The sequence below is a fragment of the Pelodiscus sinensis genome, chromosome 1 (assembly GCF_052426305.1).
Source record: "Pelodiscus sinensis isolate ZL-2025 chromosome 1, ASM5242630v1, whole genome shotgun sequence".
Lineage (NCBI taxonomy): Eukaryota > Metazoa > Chordata > Testudines > Trionychidae > Pelodiscus > Pelodiscus sinensis.
In genome coordinates, this window is record NC_143052.1 from 237,706,393 (window position 1) to 237,716,652 (window position 10,260).

Genomic DNA, 10,260 nt, shown 5'->3' on the forward strand with positions numbered 1-10,260 from the left:
CAAAAAAGGCAGCAGGGCAACAAATGCTGTCTCCTGCAAATGCTCTGTAATAAATTGCCCTTTCAGTAGTGTACAAGACAGATTTTTCTTTCTTTTGCTTTTTTCCTCCTTTGCTCAGAAGTCACCAATGGGAAGCTTGCTTTCCCACCTGGCCCCAACTGACTGTAACCATAAATTTGCCTATGCAATGCCTGTTTACGGGTCGCTGACGAACATGGAGACGGGTGCATTTTGTAAGCACTGGGTAGATAATCATGGTAATTGATGTTTGGAGCTGCTAGCTCCTAGGAGCATAAGGTCTTTCTCCCAGTGAGGCCCTGCTCCATGTTATCAGTTCAGCCCATAATTAAATATCACTCTTTTACAATATGTTTCAGGCTCCTTAATGAGTCTAAAGCAGAAATAGTCACCTCTTTCCCCTTTGAGCTTTATTTGCTTGTTATTAAACAATGTTATTGAGCTGCCTTCTTTCTCTGTGTTGCCAAACCTGCATCATTTCCGTTTTATAATTGCACAATTAGAGTCAGTGTTTTGCTTTCATACATCAGCAAGACCTGCTAGAGAGAAAGAGGGGGGAAAATCAGGTGTTCGCAGACAACTCAAATGCATCTTATTTTCATTAACTACCAGATTTTGCAAAATGGGAAGCTATTTATCATGATCTGTTCCTACTACCAGCCACCCCCACCACCCTATTCTTGTGACTTTCGCTATGACCTTGTGCTGTATTGTTAAGGGTCCAATTTGCTCATTGTTACTTGCTTGCATAATTCTGTGCACTTCCCCCACCATCTTTTTTTTCTCCCAAGCAAAATCCAGTCATTTATATTCTGAGGCTAAATGGGATTCTTCACCCACCCCCGCCTCCCAAAAGCTGGCAAGCTCTATAACACTAGTAATTCCTTCTAACAAATTTCCACAGTCACCCCCTCCCCTACACTTGCACACATGCGCACACACACACACACATTCACATACACACATATTCTCACATGCATACCCTTAAGCTGCTCTAAGCAGTGTATTAAGTAGCTGAAGAAAATCCATTCACATTCTGCTGTGTCGCTTTCTTCTCAAGTCATGAACCCATCACAGACTTTTTCTAGCTGTAGGTTGCCACGGTGAAGATTTACAATGCCAGTTATTCATACATCTGCCTTCTCTTTTTTCCCCCCTTATTCTTAAATCCCCTGGGCGAGGGCAACCTTGATACTGAGACTCGTAAAATTCATGCAGGCTTATCATCCTTGGTGAAGGCTTCAGGCATGCATTACCGTATCCAACTGCCTGCTCACCGCCATGACAGAACTAGGCCTATAGCTTTGATTTTTAACAGGGAAAAAATGTATTGTTGTCCTAAACTGAAGAAATAGCTTAAATGTTTTGGAAAAAAAAAACATGATCTGTTTTCCTTAATGATTTTTAAATTTGTTTTAATTACTTTGTTCCCTATGGAATGGCATAAATTTGAAAGCAAAATGTTTTTTTAAAGTGCCCCTTAATTTGTGTTGAATAGTATTCAGAAAGTCCAATCACTATTCAGTGTGCAAGTACAGTGTTAATGCAGCCTCTGAACTCCACATCAAAGTAATGAATACAACAAACCTGGAATAAATTTCACATGTGAATTTTAAAGTCTTTTACTTATTTTTTTCCCATTTATGTATTTTTGTATTTTAACTATGCAGGTTCTGTTATCATAAAATGAAAAAATCTGCTTGAAAGAGCTCTCTCTCTCTCCCTCTCCCTCTCTCTTTCTCTGTGTGTGTGTTCTGAAAATTTAAAAGAAACCAAACTGCAAATCTGCAGTTACAAAGTCGCAAGGTAAATATTGAGATTGCAAAGATAAAGATTTTTGGGCTATAATCTTGACAAAATCATTATTTGCTACAGCATTGGCTACATTTTTATATTTTTCAGTTCTCCTAAATTGCTGGAGCAGAGGGAAGTTGTAGAAAGGACATAGGTTTAAGATACGAAGGATTGTGGTTTTGAGAAAGAGTCTTACAAAGCACATTGCAGAAGCACGTTGCAGAATGGGGGCTTACAACTTTTCTAGTTAATGCTTTCACGTTGTTGGTTATTGTGTTTAAGGGACACAGATTACAGCTCTTTTAGTGTTCCCTGAGATAGATGTGGGATGTAACCTATCATTCAAAAGAGGTCATTTTTTTAAAATTTAACTTTATTGTATGTTTTGAAATGTCTTCTGATTTTTTCAAGTGGAGCAGTACAACTTAGCTATGATCATCCTGAAAATCTTTAAAATAAATTATGACTGTACAAGAGGGACAAGCATAATTTAATAGCTAAATGTAAAAGTCAAAAGATATGACACCAAATGCTCTTCCAATAGATTCATGTGAACATGGTAGGTTTTTCTTAAAAACTGTGACTTGTGATTTCAGAAGGCGGTAGAGTAGCCTTAAAAGCCACAAAAATGTGCAAAAGGAGATGAAACCATATGTCCTTTGAGGAATCGCACCCCATTATCCTTTTTCCCATTTGCTTTTTATTGTTGCTTTAAATGTTTCAAAACTGTTTAAACCATTATGCTGTCAGAAATGTCTTTTCAATTTCAGATCCGTATCTGCTGACACTTTAAGACAGTTACACCAGAAAGGAAGGCTTGTGTTGATGTTACTCAGTCAGCACTAAGTTGTCACTGGTGCTGTCTCACTTGAATATTATAGTAATGCCCTTCCTCATTAGTATCACCACCCACCAGAGTTTAGGTTACCTCTCCATTTCCATTGTGAATCATGGTTTACAGGTCTTAAAACTTGGCCACAAAAGAGCTTATGCCTCTGGAGGGTGGCAGGCAGTGTTTGTGTTGTATCCAGAAGATATAACTCATCAGGGTCACCTCATAAATTTACCATTATGTTCATAGGATTTATGCTGGTACAGGCTAGCACAGGGATTCACGTTCTGCAAGGCCTGTGGGATATAATTGGGACCCTACATATCCCTCAGTAGAGTAGAGATTACAGAAGCCTCATATAATCCTCTGTGGCTGTGTGTGTGTGTATGATGTGTCTTCTCTACACCTGGATGCAGAAGATGAGAGTCTGTTGAAGCCCCCAATTCCTGATCTTGGATCTTTACCTCGAGCAGTGAAAAGACTCATGCTTTTTATCTTTGAACAGCTGTGGCTTGGCCAAGATGACAGTTGCCACACTTGCACCATGATAGCTTTCTCCTAGCAGACTTTTTGGACTGGGACCCTTCAGCAGAATCATCTACAGCTTACAGAAATGCTAGTAAATTTGGTCCTGATTCCCATGGGCATTTGCATTAATGTTCCCCTTATTAGCTTTGATAATCCCACCAGGATTACTACTGTCATTGGCAGTATGTATGTATAAGTATGTGCAAACCCAGACAGGACCAATGCATTCAAATATCTCGTGAACAATCATTCAGGTTTGTGGTTCACAGGATAAACTGAGAAGCACGTGAGATTATCAGTGGAGTGCTCAAATGTACTGCTAAAGATAAGCCAATCTCTATGATCATCTACAGTAGAATGACTTCTGAATGTTAAAGAGAGAAGAAATATGAGATTGGGTCACAGGAAAATGAGAAGTTAAGTCATTGGGAATGATGGATGTTGCCAGAAATCTGGAGATTGGGGATTGGAAGATTGCAGTATATGGATGGATATAAAAGTTAGGGAATTGAATGTCCGAGCAGCATATCTGATGGTTTGTAATCTTGCATACTTTTTTAGTGCACCATGTGGGCTAATGGTTTAATTTTTGCTGTTTTTTTTCCAATGAATTGAAATCTTTATTTGGTGGTGTGTGTCAGCATTTCAAAGCAACATCAGTAAAAGAGTTACATGAGCCAACACCTTATCTTATTCATCACATATATGTTATAATATCTCAGAGGGAAATGTTTAATTTAAAAAAGCCCCTTTCCTACTCGTGTAAATATTATGTTAGATTTTTAGTATACAATGTGTATAAACTGTATATATTACAGTTAGGTGTTTTTTTCTTTGTTTTCTTAACATAGTATGTTAGAGTTAATAATTTATACAGAAGTTGACTATCTTCATGGAATTTAAAAACAAACACATAAAATAGTTTTCTATTTTCCGTGAGCTGACATAAAGCATTTGTTGCATCTTCAGTACATAATTTGGAATGTTGCTTTTTTCAGGATCTACAGTAGGTTTTTGAAAAGCAGCATTTATGTACATGATGGAGAGAGGAGTTTCTGGTGGTAGCGAAGCTCAAGTAGCTATATTGTTGTTATGGTGTCACTGGATGTTTGATGACCTTTTATTTATAATATGCCTGTAAGCTACTGTTGAAAATTAGGTCTACTGGCCTTTGACAAATTTGTGGCACAACTTCATCAGCAGACAACTCAGGTAACATTACCTACATAAAGAAAACGTTAACTTCTTTTTTTTTATTTGGGGCTAATTCTAATTTTGAAATTTGGATTTGGGAGGCAGAACTTGTTAATGCTGAAACTAGAATCCTTATTTATAATTATATCAAAGATCTATTAACAGTGAAGATTGGCTGATTTTGGTAATTTTTAGTCCATACTCTAAATCTTTAAAGATGTATGAACGTGTACTACAGATTTGATAAAATCACATACACACTGTTCTCATCTATACATTTCTTAGCAGTATCTGTATGCACTATTAAGACAGCAATGGCTATAAAACAGGAGCAATCTATCAAATCCATGAAATTATATTGAGCCCAGAAAACCAACACCATGTCAATAATGACTGTCTTATATAATCCTTTAAAATGTATGAGTCAAAAAATGTAGGCTTAAAATAAAAATAGTAATAGTAAACAGAACACAACATTAGAGAATTTTTAACTTTAGCTTTAAAAAGCAAGGAAATTTAATATTAGTGTACTTCATCTTTAATTCTTGTTATAGCCATTGCATACCAGTTCAGATCACTAAGAACAACAGGCATATATTTAAGAACAGAATGTTAGTGTTTATTGTTCTGAATTTGGTAAATTACACCCTATATTTCTTTGAGGCAGTGTTTTGTCAATATATGTATGTTAATAGAGCATTGCCTGGTCCACTTAGGTTTGTATATGTTTGGAAGTAATTACTTATGTCTACAATATGAAGTATGCAGAGAACTTCTCCAACATTCTTCAAGATGAGGCTCGAGAATTTGTTTTCGTGTTTAATTTTACGCTCTTTCAATATGCTGTTTTGCTTTGTTGATCTCATTCTGGTAGATGAGGTGTTGGAATTTTTGTGTTAGTTCCCACTCTGGGATTTATTTGAGCAGGTTGCCTTTAGGCCTATAAATAAAAATATATTTGTTATTAAGGTCTTTAATTTCTTTTTACATTTTCCAGATTTCAAAAACATAATCTTGGAGTAATACCATCACTGTGAAACTGTGGATTCATTTTACAGTCTTTGAGACAAATGTTAAAACCCCAGAGTTGAGGTAGCAGCAAGGGAGGAGTTGGGGCCAGATCCTACCAACCTTACATATAAAAGACCTGATTCTCCATTGTCTTGCTTAACCATTTACCTCTCTGGTGTTAATGCTACCAAATCAGATATACATATATCCACTTTGCATATGGTGCACAGAACTGTGTCTGGCCATAGTTTGCTCCTGTGGGTTGACCCACTGAGGCTGATTTTCTATTTCCCCAACCTCCTTTACCTTGTTCCAACAGCATAAAATGACTGTGAAGAAGAAGAAGATAACCAAGGGTTCCATTTATGGGGGCCTAGAAAGGCAGCAGCCCCCTCTCCCAAGTTTGAACTGCAGGAATTCATACGTGAGGTATGCTTAAAGCCCATGTCCTTACTCCAGAGGTAGCTCTTAAATGCAACAGAGTTTGAGCTGCTTGCAGCTTTGCCTTTGGGGAAGGGAGTTTATTATAAAAAGAGGGAGGAAGGGTGATTAAGACTAACAAAAGGCTGGGCATTCCAGTAATTGAAGGATCGTTAGAACATCTTGAAAAGGAGGTAAACAGGGATTAATCCAAAGCTGACTGTAAAGAGTTACAAAGGGATTTCACAAAACCTGGTGATTGGGCAACACAAGGGCAAATGGAATTCAGTGCTGATAAATTCAAAGTAATGCACATGGAAAAATACAATCCTAACTATAGATACAAACATGATGGGGTCTACATTATCTGTTACATCTCAAGAAAGAGATCTTGGAATCATGATGGATAGTTCCCTGAAAACATCTATTCAATGTAGAGATGCAGTCTAAAAACTAAAAAGCTAACATAATATTGGCAATTATTAGGAGAGGAATAGACAATCAGACAAAATATCATATCGCTTCTATATACGGTTACTGTATGCCCACATCTTGAATACTGTATGCAGCTCTGGTCACCCCATCTAAAAAAGATATATTGTATTTGGAAAAGGTACAGAAAGGGCAACAGAAATGATTAGGGATAAGGACCAGCTTCCACATGAGGAGATATTAACAAGACTGGGGCTTTTCAGCTTGGTAAAGAAATAACTAATGGTAGGGAGACATGTTAGAGGTAAAGAAAATCATGAATTGTGTGGAAAAGCAGAATAAGGAAATGTTATTCATTCCTTCATAGGGACGTAAGTGAGTAGTTGAGTACTCGACTACTTGCTTCCCAACCCCGTTGCTGCCTCTGTAACTGAGGCAGCAAGGAGTGGGGGAGGGACAGAAGCCTGTGCTGGGGGGAGCTGGCTCAAAAGATGGTCCTTCCCTTACCATCTCTGCAGTGCCACCTGCCCCCCGACACACTGCTGCCTCTATCAGAGGCAGCACAGAGGGGTGGAGGTAGGAGAGACTGCTAGGAAGCAGCTCCTGTTCACGGTGGCACAGGCTGGCCGCAGGCAGAGGCTGCTCCAGCAGCAGTCCCTGTCTATGGAGGGTCCGGGACCGCTGTAGCGCTGCTTTTTAAATGTAGTAAAAAGCCACCCAGCTCTTACTACATTTAAAATGCAGAGCTGCAGTAGTCCTGACTTTGTCCCAGCTTGTACAAGTCCGAGACCTACCCCTACTACAGCTGCCTGTGCACCCAGCTCCTACTACATTTAAATTGCAGAGCTGCAGTGGAGGTAACTCCTGGACTGGCGCAAGCCAGGACAAAGCATCTTTCCTTATTGACTAATCATAAGGTCGATACAAATGATATCGAGTACATGATTAGTCAATTACCCAAGTGTGACGTAGTGGGGGTACCTGGCTGGTTTCTCTCTCGGTCCTCTACTTCCAATTCCTTGATCTGCAGCTGGATCTCCAGCTGCCGCAGCTCCGCTGGGCTGGTCCCTGCCCTAGGTGGGCTACGGCTTGCAGGCCTCCCGGGAGACGCTGTCTCATCTCTCCGGTGGGTTCCAGCGCTCCTCCCCCTCTCTGAGCCTGACACACTCTCAGGGGGGGTCTGGCTGCTTCCCCTGGGGACAAGATCCTGGCCCTGTGGCTGTTCATTCTCTTCCAGCTGGGCAATCAGCTGGGCCTTGGTTGCTTTCTGCACAGGCAAGCCCCTCTCTCTGCACAGCCCCACCAGCTCTGCCTTCAAGAGTCGGGCGTAGGCCATCTGCCCGCTGGTCCCCTCGGTGCAGACTCACCAGTCTAGTGCTGCAGCGCCCCACGATTCCCAGGAACCGCTTCGCTCTGTCTCCAGCACGCCTGGCTCCAGGGCTCTTGCTTCTACAGCGCCTTGTCGCTCGCCGCTGGAAGCTCCATCCACGGGGTGCAGTGCATCCCACTTCTGACACCAGTGTGACGGCGCATTGGGGGTCCCCCGTCTCCTGCACCCCGAAATGGCACAAACAGACTGCACCAGCCGGTGGAATAGAGGAAGTTTATTGCCTCTCCAGGTTACAGCACAGCACAGATGTAGTCTGGTCACAGAGCTGGGCTAGGCTGCCTCAGGCCCCCTTGAGATGGGGGAGACTGGGCCCCTAAACTCCAGCCCCTTTCCCTAGGCTGTCTCCTCCATGCTTCCAGCCAGCAACTAAACTCACTCTCTTCCAGCCCTGCCCCCCAGCCAGGGCAGCATTCCACCTTCCTTTGTTCCTCTCCATGGGGGGTGTCTGGCCATAGTGGTTTGCATAGTGACTCATCCTGTTTTGCTGGGTCGTGGTACCCACGGCAGCCAGTGGGGGTTACCCCAGAGCCAGCAGCATAGAAACCAGCCAGGTACCCCCACTACGTCACACCAAGTCTTAACATATTTATTCCTTCACTAACATAACGCAAGAAGCTGATCCAATTAAACTTCTAGGCAACAGAATTTAAAAAACGCAAATTAAATTATTTTTTCATGGTCAACTTGTGGAACTCTTTGCCAGGAGATTGTGGAAAAGCCCAAACCATAACAGGATTCCAATGAAAATAAAATAAGTTCAAGGAGGATAAGTCCATCAAGGGCTACTAGCCAGAATAGTCAGGGTGGTGTCCCTAGCTTCTGTTTGCCAGACGCTGGGAGAAGGCAACAGGGGATGGATCATGATGATTGCCTCTTCTGTTTATTCCTCCTGACACACCTGGCATTGGCCACTGTTGGACAACAGGTTACTGGGCTAGAAGGGCCTTTGGTCTGACCCAATATGGCCATTTTGATATTCTTGTATAAAGCCCACATGTATCTGCCCCCTTGCTGTAATCCATTAGATCCCACTCCCCTTCCAGAGCTGAGATAGTAAGGAAATAAGAATATACATTAACATTTTAAGGCTAACAGTGTCCCTTAAGTGACTTGCCACAAAATGAGAATGTGTTAGTGTTAGAGCTGAGTGGATCTAATATTTATTTAATTTTCTTTCTTTTATATAGGAATTTGATACTGTGCTCCTGTCAGCTAACGACGAAGCTGTCTGGCAAAAAAAAGTAGAGTTATCCAGTGCCTTAGTAGCCCCTGGATAAAGATGATGTGTGCGGGGAGAGGAGGGCAGATGGGGTTGGTTTCACACACCACCAATTTGGTGGTTGGCTTTTCTGGGAATGCTCAGTAAAGGGCACATCTACGCAGCAGGGCTAAAGCTGAAATAAGCTATGCAACTTGAGCTACGTCAGTTGCGTAGCTTAAGTTGAAAGAGCTTCTTTTGGCTTTTGGTGCTGTCTACACAGCAGGAAGTCCAAGGAAAGCACTCTTCCTCCGACTTCCCTTACTCCTCAGAAAATGAGGGTTATGGGAGTTGGAGTAAGATGTCGTCCAACTCGACTTTATTTCGATATTATGTCAAAATAACTGCTTGTTGTATAGACACAGACGTTGTTATTTCGGAATAAGGTCAGTTATTAAGAAATAACGCTGCTGTATAGACATAGCCTAACATTGCTGAAGCCTCTGTCCCCAGTCTGCTCCTCCACCCCCATGCTCTGACTCTCTTCTCCCCCTACCCCATCATGGCATGCCGTGGTCCCCCTCCACAAAAGAAATCAGAAATGGTGTCCCTGGAGATAACTTGTATTAAATACCTGCCAGCTAGATATATCTCAGCTAGATATACCTCAGCTGGAATACCTCAACTGTATAACTGAGAAGGTGCTTTTCAGCCAGTCTCTTCCTTAGCCCTCAGGCAAGGGCATGTCAGGGGCAAGCCAGGGACTGTGAGAACTGTGACTGGAGTTCTGCTCCATGGATCTCTATGGGCCACAAAAAGGATGTAAGTTAGATTAGCTCTAATTGAGAACGGAGGTTGAATGCAGAATATGGGGAGTACAAAGTTGGCTATATGAATATACTATTAGAGTTTACTCAGATGAGTAAATACTACTTGAATGACTAAGGGTTTGAAAGAGTAGGTTCATAATATAATAAAACCATGTATTATATGTCTTTTAAAGCATGGTGCATACCTCTAGTTCTGAATCAAAAAATGGTTCACCCTGCATGTCCATATCATCAGTATGTCTATATGGTCTGGCTTTTTTTTTAACACATATCATTTACATTTGTCCTAGAATCCCCTAAAAGATTATTAGCCATATACTTCTGTGCTTGACATTATATTTAGTAAACAATGGGTGGCACCGTTTTCAGGAAGAGGTGATATATGGTTGCATTTTTGGCTGCATTTTCATCATTTGGTTTACACATTACACCCAGTAAAAAGGATATTTAAGTAGTGAAGGACTTACAGCATCAGTAATTAATAGGGTCCCATTATGCTAACTATCATGCAAGTTTAGGACATCTTAGATGCAAGATAAGAGATGAATAATTTGAAGTAATTTTCCTGTAATCATGCCAATCACTTCAGCAAAGTAGTTATTAAATGAAACAG